A 12,608-nucleotide genomic window follows, 5' to 3' on the forward strand; every position below is an offset into this window, starting at 1 on the left:
GGTCTATTCTGGAGAACGTTCTATGTACACTGGAGAAGAATGTATATTCTGCTGCTTTAGGATGAAATGTTCTGGATATATCTGTTAAGTCCATCTGGTCCAGTGTGTCATTCAAAGCCATTGTTTCCTTGTTGACTTTTTGATTAGATGATCTGTCCATTGCTGTGAGTGGGGTGTTGAAGTCTCCTACTCTTAGGGTATTACTATTGATGAATTTCTTTATGTTTGTGATTAATTGATATATATATATTTGGGTACATCCACATTTGGCGCATAAATGTTTACAATTGTTAGGTCTTCTTGGTGGATAGACCCCTTAATTATGATATAATGCCCTTCTGCATCTCTTGATACAGTCTTTATTTTAAAGTCTAGATTGTCTGATATAAGTATGGCTACTCCGGCTTTCTTTTGCTGACAATTAGCACAATAGATGGTTCTCCATCCCCTTATTTTCAATCTGAACATGTCTTTAGGTCTAAAGTGGGTCTCTTATAAACAGCATATAGATGGATTTTGTTTTCTTACCCATTCTGTTACCCTATGTCTTTTGATTGGAGCATTTAGTCCATTGACATTTAGAGTGAGTACTGAAAGATATGAATTTATTGCCATTAAGTTGCTTGTAGAGTTGGAGTTTCTGGTGGTGTTCTCTGGTCCTTTCTAATCTTTGTTGCTTTTGGTATGTATGTATGTAAGTATGTATGTATGTATGTATGTATCTATCTATCTATCTATCTATCTATCTATCTTTTGTCCCTTCAGAGAGTCCCCCTTAAAGTTTCTTGCAGGGCTGGTTTAGTGGTCACAAACTCCTTTAATTTTTGCTTGTCTGGGAAACTTTTTCTCTCTCCTTCTATTTTGAATGACACTCTTGCTGGATAAAGAATTCTTGGCTGCATATTTTTCTGATTCAGCATATTGAATATATCCTGCCACTCTTTCTGGCCTGCCAAGTTTCTGTGGATAGGTCTGCTGCAAACCTGATCTGTCTTCCCTTGTAGGTTAAGGACTTCTTTCCCTTGCTGCTTTCATGATTCTCTCCTTGCCTGAGTATTTTGTGAATTTGACTATGACATGCCTTGTTTGTGGTCAGTTTTTGTTGAATCTAATGGGAGTCCTCTGCTTCCTGGATTTTGATGTCTGTGTCTTTCCCCAGGTTAGGAAAGTTTTCCGCTATGATTTGCTCACATAACCCTTCTACCCCTATTTCTCTCTCTTCCTCTTCTGGGACCCCTATGATTCTGATGTTGTACCTTTTTAATGAGTCACTGATTTCTCTAATTCTTAAATTGTGCTCTTTTGCCTTAATCTCCCTCTTTTTTTCTGCTTCATTATTCTCCATAAATTTGTCCTCTCTATCGCTGATTGTCTGTTCTGCCTCATCCATCCTTGCTGCTGCGGCAGCCATTCGAGATTGCAGCTCAGTTATAGAATTTTTTATTTCATCCTGATTAGCTTTTACTTCTTTTATATCCCGAAAAGGGATTCTAATCTATTTTGGACTCCAGCTAGTATTCTTATTATCGTGATTCTAATTCTGGTTTAGACATCTTGCTTGTGTCTGTGTTGGTTAAGTCCCTGGCTGTCGTTTCTTCCTGCTCTTTCTTTTGGGGTGAATTCCTGCTGAATTCTGTGGTTCAGCTTGTGCAGATTGTTGTGTTAATCCTCAGATCAGTTTTCTAGGTGTGTAGGATGGTTTAGTGTTGGTCTGGCTGTATTTCATGGAGACTCTTATTACCCTTTTAATATTGATACAATTTGTAGATCCTTCCTGATATAGGATATTTGTGTTCTTGCTTTTCTTTCTGGATTAGATACCTTAGGGATTTATCAATTTTGTTGCCTTTTGCCTTTGTTAATTTCTTATCTTTTTTTATTTTGTTAATTTCCACCTTTGCCCTTATTATTTCCTTATTTCTCCTTACTTTTGGCATACATTGCTCTTTCTTTAGCTTTTTGAAGTTGAAACTTAAGTATTGATTTTAGAGTGTTCTTTCCTAATATAAGTGTCTAAAGCTATCAATTTCCTTCTATTCATTTTTGTAAGTATATCACACAATTGTTGGTATGTTTCATATCAGTTTAAAATATTTTCTGATTTTATTTATGATTTGTATGTTGATCCAGGTATGTTATAGAATAGTGGTTTAATTTCCAAATATTTGGGGTTTTTCTAAGTTTCTTGCTGGTATTTCTAATTTAATTCCACAAAGAACATAATCTGTATGTTCAATCAGTATGCTTATAATCAATATGCTTCAATCCTTTTTATTGAGACTTATTTTATGGCCATGCATATAGCCTATCTTGGTACATATTATATGTAATGACAATGATTGTATTCTTCTATTGTTGGCTGTAATGTTCTATAAATATCATTTAGGTCAAGGTGGTTTGGGATAGTGGTCAAATTATTTGTGTTCTTACTGAGATTTTTTTTTTGTCTGGTTTTTCTGTCAGATGATGAGGGAGAGATGTTACAAATCATGGATTTGTGTTCTGTCCTCAGTTTTGTCCATTTTTGCTTTGTTAATTTTGAAGTTCTTTTAATAAGTACATAGATATTTATGACTGCTATATCTTTCTGAAGAATTGACACTTCTGTCATTATTAAACGTCCCTCTTTATCTGTGGTAATACTTTTCATCTTGAAGTCTATTTAATCTGATATTAATTTAACCACTTCAGTTTTATGACTAGTGTTCGCTTCGTTTATCTTTTCTCATCTATTTACTTTCAATCTATCGGTTTCTTTATATATATAAATGTGTCTTGTAGAAAATATACACTTGGATCTTGATTTTTATAATTTAGACAGTTTCCACTTTTAAATTGGAGTGTTTAGGCCATTAAAATATAATGTAATTATTCATAAGGTTTAGTTATGGGGCGACAACACTGTTTTCTCTTTGTTTCTGTTTTCTGTTTCTCTATTCTTCCTTTCCTGCCTTATTTTGGATTTAGCATTTTTTAAAATTCCATTTTAATTTACAAATTGGCTATGTTAGAGTTTTTTGCATTTTTAAAATTTTTTATTTTTTAATTTTTTTAAAGTTTATTTATTTATTTTGATAGAGTGAGCGAGAGTGTGAGCATGAGTCGGGGAAGGGCACAGAGGGAGAATTCCAAGCAGGCTCAGTGCTGCCAGCCCAGAGCCAGACGTGAAGCTTGATCCTACCAACCATAAGATCATGACCTGCCCCCATGAACCTGTGAGATCATGACCTGAGCTGAAACCAACTCAGGTGTTTAACCGACTGAGCCACCAGGTGCCCCAAGTTTTTGCATTTTTAACATGATAGCTTAGGGATTACGATTACAGGTCTTGATTCTTTGTAGTTTTTTAAAATCCTTATTTTTTTCTGTTCTTCAAATTGGATAATGCCTATTGATCTATTCTGAAGTTCACTGATGCTTTCCTTTATCACTTCTGTTTTGCTTTTAAATCCATCCAGTGTATTTTTCATCTCAGGTATTATATGTTTACCTGATAATTTTACTTGGTTTCCTTTGTATAGTTTTTATTTATCTTGAGATTTCCTATCTCTTTGATTCACTATGCACCTTCATTAACAAACATTTTCCTTTGTCTCACTGAGCATATTTATAGTAGTTTAAAATGGTTTAAAATCTTTTGTGGTTTAAAATCTTTTTGTGCTAATTCTAGCCTGTGGGTCATCTCAGGGTTGCTCTTTGCTGATTGTCTTTTCTCTTGAGATTGGGTCACAAATTGCTTCTTTTTCCTATGTCAAGTAATTTTGGATTCTAACCTGGATGATGTGAATAGTATATCCTGGAAACTCTGTATTCCGTTATATATTTCTCCAAAGAGTTTTGATATTTTTGTTTTGATAGACCATGAAGTTGGAATTAAATCTCAAGCTCTATCTTTGGGACAACTCAAATTTCAGTTCAATTATTATATCTTTATTTATTTATTTTTTAAATTTATTAACCTTTAAAATTTATATCCGAGTTAGCATATAGTGCAATAATGATTTCAGGAGCAGAATCCTGTGATTCATCCCCTACATATAACACCCAGTGCTCATCCCAACAAGTGTCTTCCTTAATGCCCCTTGCCCATTTAGCCCTTCCCCCCACCCACACCCCCTCCAGCAACCCTCAGCTTATTTTCTGTATTTAAGTCTCTTATGTTTTGTCCCCCTCCCTGTTTTTATATTATTTTTGCCTCCCTTCCCCTATGTTCATCTGTTTTGTATTTTAAATTACACATATGAGTGAAGTCATATGATATGTCATTCTCTGACTAATTTGACTTTGCATAATACAATCTAGTTCTATCTACATTGTTGCAAATGGCAAGATTTCATTCTTTTTGATTGCCGAGTAATACTCCATTGTATTTATATATATGACATCTTCTTCATCCATTCATCCATCGGTGGAGATTTGGGCTCTTTCCATACTTTGGCTATTGTTGATAGTGCTGCTATAAACATTGGGGTACATATGTCCCTTCGAAACTGCACACCTGTATCCCTTGGATAAATACCTAGTAGTGCAATTGCCGGGTCATAGAATAGTTCTATTTTTAGTTTTTTGAGGAATCTCCATACTGTTTTCCAGAGTGGCTGCACCAGCTTGCATTCCCACTGGCAGTGCAAAAGGGTTCCTCTTTCTCCACAACCTTGCCAACATATGTCATTGCCTGAGTTGTTAATTTTAGCCAGTCTGACTAGTGTGAAGTGGTATCTCATTGTAGTTTTAATTTGTATTTCCCTGATGATAAGTGATGTTGAGCATTTTTTCATGTGTCTGTTAGCAATCTGGATGTCTTCTTTAGAAAAGTGTCTATTCATGTCTTTTGCCCATTTCTTCACTGGATTATTTGTTTTTTGAGTGTTGAGTTTGATAAGTTCTCTATAGATTTTGGATACTAACCCTTTATCTGATATATCATTTGCAAATATCTTCTATTCCATCGGTTGCCTTTTAGTTTTGCTAATTGTTTCCTTTGCTTTCAGAAGCTTTTTATCTTGATGAGGTCCCAATAGTTCCTTTTTGCTTTTGTTTCCCTGGCCTCTGGAGACATGTTGAGTAAGAAGTTGCTGCAGCCAAGGTCAAAGAGGTTTTTGCTGGCTTTTTCCTCGAGGATTTTGATGGCTTCCTATCTTACATTGAGGTCTTTCATCCATTTTGAGTTTATTTTTGTGTATGGTGTAAGAAAGTGGTCCAGGTTCATTCTTCTGCACGTCTGCACTGCACTGCACATCTGGACTGCACTGTCCAGTTTTCCCAGCACCATTTGCTGAAGAGATTGTCTTTATTCCATTGGATATTCTTTCCTGCTTTGTCAAAGATTGGTTGTCCATATGTTTGTGGGTCCATTTCTAGGTTCTCTATTCTGTTCCATTGATCTATGTGTCTGTTTTTGTGCCAGTACCATACTGTCTTGATGTTTACAGCGTTGTAATACATCTTGAAATTTGGAATTGTGATGCCTTCAGCTTTGGTTTTCTTTTTCAAGGTTGCTTTGGCTATTTTGGGGTCTTTTCTGGTTCCGTTCTATTTTAAGATTAGTTAAAAGATTAACTAAGATTTAAGGTTTAAGATTAGTTTAAGATTAGTTAAGATTGTTATAGCTTTGTGAAGAATGCAGGTGTCATTTTGATAGAGATTGCATTGAATATGTAGATTGCTTTGGGTAGTATAAACATTTTAACAACATTATTCCATTCCATGAGCATGGAATAATTTTCCATTTTTGTGTGTGTGTGTGTCTTCTTCAATTTCTTTTATAAGGTTTCTATAGTTTTCAGTGTATAGATTTTTTACCTCTTTGGTTAGGTTTATTCCAAGGTATTTATGGTTATTATATCTTTATTTTTGTTCATTTATTTTTAATGGGAGCCATGGGTGGTTTTTTTTGTTGTTTTTTTTGGGTTTTTTTTTTTAAGGTTTATTTATTTTTGAGACAGAAAGAGACAGAGCATGAGCAGGGGAGGGTCAGAGAGAGAGGGAGACACAGAATCTGAAACAGGCTCCGGGCTCCGAGATGTCAGCATGGAGCCCAACGCGGGGCTCGAACTCACGGACCGTGAGATCATGACCTGAGCCGAAGTCGGACGCTCAACCGACTGAGCCACCCAGGCGCCCCTGGGTGTTTTTAATACATGAAAAAAATTGACATTTCAGCTCAGTAGAAAGGGGGAAAATTATTCAATAATAGAGCCTACCAGACAATCACTTGAATGCAAACAAAAGTATACCCTTACGTCATACCAAATATTGTCAACTAGCATTGTAGCAATGATTCATGAATAATAATGTAAATTAAATTAACTCAACAGAATTTATGTTAAGCATTATAAAAAGGGAAGTATACTGCCATTATATCAGGTTCAAAAGTTCATTTCTTAAGACAGTGATACAGCAATTTAAGAAAGTGTACCCATGTGTTTCTTGCTGATTTATAATGTTCAAACTATGTATGTCAAAATGTACAGAAAACAGATCTCTATATCAATACATCAAAATAAATGATCTACTTAAAGTCTACACCTGAATTACATAACTCCTACAAAAATTGAAATTTGTACCTTCCATTATTACTAACAGAGCACCCTAAATCAACTGTCTTAAATTTAGTCCTTCACAAAAGAAATAGTCCAGAGGTGTCCTTTACAAAAAAAAACAATAGTCCAGAGGCAGAATGGCTACAAGACTGGTTGGTTCAGTGGCTCAGTAAAAACATTCAGGTACCAGGTTCTTTTTTTTTTTTTTTTTTGAAGTTTAGATAGTTTACTGAGAACCTCCCTCTCCCACCCTCACAATCTCTAGGTCACTTTTTCCTCTTATAGATCTTGTGTGCTAGCCCCAGGAAGATGGCTAGAGGTGGGGGCATGGCCTACTGCTCGATGAGGCTCATAGGGTGGCTTTAGCTGTCTTCACACTGTGTGAACACAACTGACAGGTTCAGCTCCTCATATAGTGCCTTCACCCGGGGTACATCCTCGGCCATAATTCTCCTGAAGGACCCGGTGCTGTTCTGGAGAGGCCCGCTGTGGACACTAAACTATCAGCCAGCTGCATTTGTTGTCCTGGATGTCAGTGCCAATCTTGCCTGTCACACTGGGTCCCCAAAGAGATCAAGATAATCATCCTGAATCTGAAAGAACTCCCCCATCTCAGGATCTTATTGGCATTGGCATGTTCTTTCTCTTCGTCCATGCACGCCACATACATGGCAGCAGTACAGGAAGATAGAGGGAGTAGAAAGCTGTCTTGTGCTTAACAATAGATTTGTACCTCTTTGCAGTGAATCTGCCAAGATCCCCATTGCCCTGGGGGGCTGTGATGAGGTCAGGGTCTGGCTGATCTCAGTCTGATAGGAACTCTGTAGGAAAAGCTAAAGGATAGCAGAATTTCATCTAGCACTTCTTCCAGATTGTCACGGTGCTAAGGATGGAATGGACCATCCAGAGACAGGAGAGGCAATTTCCTGGCTCAAGGAGGTCTTGGAGTAGGGTGTGAATGAGACCAGTGTCAGCAGAGTTTGACAGCACTGAGAACATTTCAGGAGCTGGTGGAGCCAAGGAAGCAGGATGCTGATAGTCTCTGGTGGGCTGGTGTGTGGAACTGCTCTAAGCTTTCTTCCTGGTGTCATGATGGTTATCAGAAGCCAGGCATAGGTTTGGATGCCATCAATGACGCTTTGCTTCTGGAAGCATGTATCTACCACCTGCTGAAGCCCTAGTGGCAGGAGTAGCCTTCTTACCTGAACTTAAGTTGTAATTCATTTTTGAAAGACAACGAGACATTACATCCAGACAAGGAGGTATCCAAAAAAAGATTAAGATTCCATTTCACCCTGCATGGTTTCTTAAATCTTTGAGGAAATCTTTTCCAGAAATAATTTGTCAGATACATCTTTTGTTTATCTGTCTAGAATTGGATCCTATGATCAGTCTAAACCAATTGCTAGCAATGAGAAAAGGATTATCATTAATGACAGAAACTGATCTGTGTTTATTCCCTGTCCTGTGATGGGAAATTGACACTCAAACTGGCAGCAAACTGTAAGGAGGCAGTAACTAAGATAGTCCCTGAATGTCTGCCACAAGCACATACTGTGTTCTTAATTCATTCAGTAATAAGAAGGAGTAGAACCTAATGTTTGAAAATGCTATTATATCACATAAAAATACAGATAATTCTTAAGTTACATGGTATTTGTGCTCTACACACTTTCCCTATGTAGGCATCCAAATAGAATAATAGATGAAAAAATTAAAAGTGGGAATATTTTTAAAAACATTTTATTTATTTTTGAGATAGAGACAAAGTATGAGTCGGGGAGGGGCAGAGAGAGAGGGAGACACAGAATCTGAAGCAGGCTCCAGGCTCTGAGCTGTCAGCACAGAGCCCAACACAGGGCTCAAACTCACGAACCACGAGATCATGACCTGAGCCGAAGTAGGACGCTTAACCGACTGAGCCACGCAGACACCCCTAAAAGTGGGAATATTTTGAGTACATTTTAAAGCTGTATACACCACAGTAAGTATTACAGTTCTTTCTCTCTAGTGGAGACTTCTGGCATTAACAATTTAGAATTATGCAGAGTTTTCTATCTCTTTTATATATAGATTTCTAATTATTTTGCTGACTCAAATACAGTTGAAAATATTATTTTAAAAACACTGGTTTTTTCTTTTAATTTTTCTTTTCTTTTTCTTTTCTTTTCTTTTCTTTTCTTTTCTTTTCTTTTCTTTTCTTTTCTTTTCTTTTCTTTTTTTGAGTTTACTTGAGAGAGAATAGGGGAAGGGCAGAGAGAGAGGGAGAGAGAGAATCCCAAGCAGGCTCCCCACTGTCAGCAAGGACCCCAACGTGGAGCTTGAACCCACGAAACATGAGATCATGACCTGAACTGAAATCAAGAGTGAGACACCTAACAGACTGTGCCACCCAGGTGTCCCTAATTTTTATTTTACTTTAATTCCAGTGTAGTTAACATACAGTGTGATATTCATTTTAGGTGTACAATGTAGTGATTCACCAATTCCATACATAGTAGTGTTCATGATAAGTGTGCTCTTAATCCCCTTCACCTATTTCACCCATCCCCCTTCCCACCTCTGGTAGCCATATGTTTGTTCTCTAGAGTTAAGAGTCTTTTTTTTTTTTTTGGTTTCTCTCTTTTTTTTACCCTTTGTTCATTTGCTTTTTAAATTTCACATATGAGTGAAATCATATGGTATTTGTCTTTCTCTGTCTTGTTTCATTTAGCATTATACTGTCTAGATCCATCCATATTGTTGCAAATGACAAGATTTCATTCTTTTTACGGCCAAATAATAGTCCATTGTATATATACACTACATCTTTTTTATCTGTACATCTATTGATGGACACCTGGGCTGCTTCCATAATTTGGCTCTTGTAAATAACGCTGCAATAAACATAGTGCTATATATATCCTTTTGAATTAGTGTTATTGTATTCTTTGGGTAAATACCCAGTAGTGCAGTTACTGGATTGTAGGGTGGTTCTGTTTTTAATTTTTTGAGGAACCTCCATACTATCTTCCACAGTGGCTGCAGCAGTTTGCATTCCCACCAACAGTGCAGGAGTGTTCCTTTTTCTCCAAATCCTTACCAACATTTGTTGTTTCTTGAGCTTTTGATTTTAGCCATTCTGACAGGTGTGAGGTGATATCTCATTGTGATTTTGATTTGCATTTCCCTGATGATGAGTGATGTTTAGCGTCTATTCATGTGTCTGTTGGCCATCTGTATGTCTTCTTTGGAAAAATGTCTATTCATGTTTTCTGCCCTCTTTTAACTGGATTGTGTGTGTGTGTGTGTGTGTGTGTGTGTGTGTGTGTGTGTGCGCTTTTTTTTTCTTTTCATGTTGAGTTGTAATTTTTTGTCTCGTGATGAGAACTCTTAAGATCTATTTTCCTAGCAACTTTGGAATACATAATGCAATCTAGTCATAATGTTGCCCTGTTAACTATAGTCAACCCTCTGCATTGTATCCCTAGGACCTATTTATCTTATAACTGAAAGTTTGTATTTTCTGGAAACGTTCACCCATTTCACCCACCTCATTCACCCACTCATCTATTGATGGACACTTGGGTGGTTTCCATCTCTTGGCTATTGTAAGTAATGTTGCATTAACATGGGAATGCTGATATCTTTTTGAGATAGTGATTTTATTTACTTCACATAAATACCCAGAAGTAGAATTGCTGAATCATGTGGTAGTTCTATTTTTAACTTTTTGAGAAACCTCCATATTATTTTCCATAGTGATTGTACTAATTTACATTCCCACCAACAATGCACAAGGGTTCTCTTTCTTCCACATCCTCACCAACACTTGTTATTTTCTTGTCTTTTTGATAAATAGACATTCTAACAGGTGTGAGGTAGTACTTTATTGTCATTTTGATTTGCGTTTCCCTGATGATTCGTGATGTTGAGCACCTTTTCATGTATCTGTTGACTTTTTTTTTTTTAAGATTTTATTTTTAAGTAATTTCTGCACCCAATATGGGGCTCGAACCTACAACCTGGACTTCAGGCCACAGCTTTTAAGATGTGCAAATAGGCCTCTTTCACAGAAAGACCTGTTTTTCGGTCTGCTGCCCCTGCACTGGGTCCTGGGGAAATAGGTGCAGTGAGTCTGTGTGAATCCATTAAGAACAGTTTCTTAGTTTGCTATACCCTTGTGGGGCTTGTGTATGAAAGCCCCATTGTCTTTCAGAGCTGGATGTTTTGGGGGCTGTCTCCCAGTTGGAAATCTTAAAAGTTGGGGTGACAGATATGTGTTCAAATCTTTTCACTCCTCAAGGAAAAGCTGGGAGTTGTGGGTTCCCTCCTGCTTGTGTGTTGTTATGCCAGGGGTGGAGTTTTGTGAGATTGTGTCTTATCCTCTCCTACCTGTTCTGATATGGGTCCCCCACCCCCGCCATTTCTCATTTAGCTGATGTATAGGAGTAGTTCAGCTAGTTTCTGGATTTCTGCCCCCCCCCCCACCCCAGGGAATTGTTCCATATGTAGGTATGGTTCAGTGTGTCCATGGGAGGAAGTGAGCCTGAAGCCTCTATGTCATCATCTTGAACCACACTCTGTATTTCTTTTTAAAAATCTCTTTGTTACAGCAGCTTAAACTACACCTAGCTATGATAAAAATACCTGGGAGTGTCTGTCTTCAGGATCTCTAATAACTGCATGAAGGATAAAACCCAGTTACCCATTTAGTCAATAACAGATAACTAATTTGCCTTAGTTTCTCACTTGTTTCTCCACTGTTTTTTTAAGTTGAGGTATAACCCACAGTCAATATAATACATAGGTCTTAAATGTTCATTTTGATGAATTTTGACAATTTTTATATACTCATGTAACTACCACTGAAAGGAAGATACAACAGATTATTTCCATCATTCTAGAAGGTTCTCTTGCATTCCATTTCAGTCAATTAGCTTCCCCCCATTCCCAGGCAACCACTTTCTTGTTTCTATCATTGTAGATTAGTTTTGCCAGTTCTAGAAATTGATATGTGGAATCATACAGTACGAACTTTTTGTAACTTCTTTTGATTAATTAACGTAATGGTTTTCATTGACGTTGTTACATGTATATCAATAGTTGTTTTTTACTTTGTATTTATTTATTTATTTTTATTAAAACAAATTTTTTTAATATTTATTTTTGAGAGAGAAAGAGGGCACGAGTGGGGAAGGGGCAGAGAGAGAGAGGGAGACAGAATCTGAAGCAGGCTCCAGGCTCTGAGCTGTCAGCACAGAGACTGATGAGGGGCCCAAACCCACAAACCATGAGATCATGACCTGAGCTGAAGTCAGATGCTGAACCTACTGAGCCACCCAGATGCCCCTACTTTATATTTTTTTAAGTTTACTTATCTAAAAAAATTTTTAAATGTTTATTTATTTTTGAGAGAGAGACAGAACGTGAGTGGGGGAGGGGCAGAGAGTGAGGGAGACAGAATCTGAAGCAGGCTCCAGGCTCTGAGCTGTCAGCACAGAGCCTGATGCAGGGCTTGAACCCACGAACTGCGAGATCATGACCTGAGCCAAAGTCGGATGCTTAACCGACTGAGCCACCCAGGTGCCCCTTAAGTTTATTTATTTTGAAAGAGAGGGAGAGGGAGAGAGAACGCATGCACATTCAAGCATGGGAGGGGAAGAGAGAGAGAGAGAGAAGAGAGAGAATCCCAAGCGGGCTCCACACTGTCAGCGCAGAACCCAATGCAGGGCTCAATCCCATAAACGGTGAGATCATGGCCTCAGCAGAAATCAAGTGTCAGATGCTCAACTGACTGAGCTGCCCAGACGTCCCAATAGTTGTTTTTTACTGATGAATACTATTTCACTGTATTAATGTACTGCTAATGGTAATTTGTTAACCTGTTGACAGAGATTTGAGCTGTTTTGAGTTTTTTGACTATTTGATTCAAGCTTCTATTAACATTCTTCTACAAGTCTTTTTATGGAGATATATTCATTTCTCCAGAGTTATTATCTAAAAGTGGAATTGCTGGGGCGCCTGGGTGGCTCAGTCATTAAACATCTGACTTCAGCTCAGGTCATGATCTCATGATTAGTGAGT

The 12,608-nt window shown here is 37.5% G+C and overlaps 1 pseudogene; it reads right to left on the reverse strand.

Moving 5' to 3' along the window:
* Positions 1–6,808: 6,808 nt before the first annotated feature.
* Positions 6,809–7,378, reverse strand: LOC102969800 (annotated as a pseudogene).
* Positions 7,379–12,608: the final 5,230 nt, after the last annotated feature.

Source organism: Panthera tigris, chromosome B1 (assembly GCF_018350195.1).
Source record: "Panthera tigris isolate Pti1 chromosome B1, P.tigris_Pti1_mat1.1, whole genome shotgun sequence".
In the NCBI taxonomy this organism is placed as follows: Eukaryota; Metazoa; Chordata; class Mammalia; order Carnivora; family Felidae; genus Panthera; species Panthera tigris.